Consider the following 2,725-nt stretch of genomic DNA (forward strand, 5'->3'; position numbering starts at 1 on the left):
GAACCTCACAACTTGTAACTGGAGATAGAAACCTTGGCTAATGAGAACAGGTGGAGGCAGGGGCTGCAACAGTGTGTGGCCAGAGTGGAGATGTGGAGCATGGACCTGACAGTGCCTTGTGGAAGCCACTCGCAGCCCTCATTAAACGGCTCTGGGGTCTGAGCAGGATCTGGAGGTCACGTTTAAAGACTCAAGTTCATCTGACACTCGAGTCTTCAGATGACTCCACCTGGTCCTGCCTGCCTATCCAGACAATTACCTATGGAGAGGCAAGCCACACGCCTAGTGGCCTACTCAGGACAAATTGAGGCTTTTTAACAGCCTCCGGTTGGCGACCTCAGAGCTTTCCAATTTATATTGCTTAAAATTAAAAAGTAAAAATAAAAGAGCATGTAAATGCCGGGCGGTGGTGGTGCACGCCTTTAATCCCAACACTTGGGAGGCAGTGGCGGGCGGATCTCTGTGAGTTCAAGGCCAGCCTGGTCTACAAGAACTAGTTCCAGGACAGGCTCCAAAGCTACAGAGAAACCCTGTCTTGAAAAACTAAAAGAAAAAGCATGTCCCAGCCCTCGGGAGGCAGAGGCTGGCGGATCTCTGTGAGTTCGAGACCAGCCTGGTCTACAGAGCTAGTTCCAGGACAGGCTCCAAAACCACAGAGAAACCCTGTCTCGAAAAAACAAAAAAAAGCCGGGCGGTGGTGGCGCACGCCTTTAATCCCAGCACTTGGGAGGCAGAGGCAGGCGGATCTCTGTGAGTTCGAGACCAGCCTGGTCTACAGAGCTAGTTCCAGGACAGGCTCCAAAACCACAGAGAAACCTTGTCTCGAAAAAAAAAAAAATGTAATGCAATGCTCATTGAAGCCTTCACAAAGGAATGCCCTGGTCATCACAACAGGTCAAGCAGTGGGACCCAGTAGATCTGTGCTCCCATGAGTCGGCACCATTCTGGGCATTTCTGGGTGTTCTTACCAATGCTTGAGATAAAGCCTTGAGCTTGAGGAGTTTGAGCTTCTAAGTAGCCATGTATGTTAGTACATGCTAATCTCAGCTGTCAAGGAGACTGGGTTTGGAGGATCCCAAGTGTAATAAGAGTAGCCTAGATTACACAAAGAGACCTTGAGTAACACCTGGGTCAGTGTTTACAAGAACATTTTTTCAGATGGGCATACCCAGTTAGTGCCACTGTGAGAAGGAAGAGAATAAGGCCCTAGGGATGCTCCTCTTTTACCAAGGTAGACCCATTCTGACTGGACAATTTGTAAACACATTTTTCTTTGGCACATCAGCTCACAAAAAAAGTGACATGGAGACTTCGTAGTCATGAAAGCTCAGCCTATAGCTTAGGTTTGTCCCACTAGCTGTTTTTGTTTTTCCTTTTTTTTTTTTTCCAAGACAGGGTTTCTCTGTAACTCTGGCTCTCCTGGAACTCACTCTGTAGATCAGGCTGGCCTCAAACTCATAGAGATCCACCTGCCACTACCATCTGAGTGCTGGAATTTCAGACTTGCAGGTGTGTCATGCATGCCTCACTCACTTTGTTCTCTTTGAAGCTGGACTCTTTGAAGCGAGGATGCAGCCAAATGTCCTGTCCAGCCTGTGTAAGGCCCAGCTTCAGTTCCATAGCATCAAGAAGAGGGAGGCTGCTGGGTGTCAGCGGCAGTGTGCCTGCCAGTCCTTGGTGAGGGATTTGTTCTCTTACTTTCTTCCAGCCTGTGGCCTTTACTACCTTCCTGAATGGTGGCTGTGTTGTTTTGTCTGCTCACTGTTCCACTGGGTCTCCTATGCAGTGAGGGTTTTTTTCTTCTTTTTCTTAGATTTCTTTTCTTTCTTGAGACAAGCTCTTGGTATGTAGCACAGGTTTCCTGCATACTTAGAGTAATCCTCTTGCTTTAGCCTCTCAAGTGGTGAGCCTTACAGGTGTCAGCCACAACCCCTGGCTTCAGTGCATTTATTTTCAATTTAGCAAAAATATAGTAAGATAAAACAAAACTATCATATCTGAGTTCTACAAGACAAACTAACAGAAGGAAAAGAGTCCAAGAGAAGACACCAGGATCAGAGAGCCACTTGTTCACACATGAAAACACTAACCTGGAAGACAATATATACACAAAGGCCCTATGCATGCTACTTCAGTCTCTGTGATTCATATGTACTTTGTTCATGTTGATTAGGCCAATTTTCTCAGTTTCTTCCATCCTCTCTGTCTCTTACACTCTCTCCATGGGATTCCCTGGGCCCTGAAGAGACAGATTTGATAGAAACATCCCATACCTCTCAATCCATAATGTCTGTCTTTGGGTCTTTGTGTTTGTTCCCATCCTTAGGAGGACATGTCTCTGATGATGGCTGAGCAATGAAGGCACTGGTATATGAGTATAGCAGAATGTCATTACTGCTCACAAATTCTTTGTTACCCAGTCAGGGTTGGGTCTGTGTTCATCTTGTAGAGTGGCCTTGGTTGCTTACTCCCTTAAGCTTTGTGCCACCATCGCCCTAGCATATCTTGTAGGCAGACACCATTGTTGATCGAAGGTTTGTGGCGCAGGGCAGTGGTGTCACACACCTTTAATCCCAGCACTCAGGAGGCTGAGGCAGGCAGGTCTCTGTGCATTCGAGGACAGCCTGGTCTGCAGAGTGAGTTCCAGGACAGCCAAGGCTACAAAGAGAAACCCCATCTCAAACTGGGTGCCACCAACGCACTGGGTATAGCTGAATCTTTTTTT

This window comes from Microtus ochrogaster, chromosome 15 (genome assembly GCF_000317375.1).
Source record: "Microtus ochrogaster isolate Prairie Vole_2 chromosome 15, MicOch1.0, whole genome shotgun sequence".
NCBI classification, from domain to species: Eukaryota; Metazoa; Chordata; class Mammalia; order Rodentia; family Cricetidae; genus Microtus; species Microtus ochrogaster.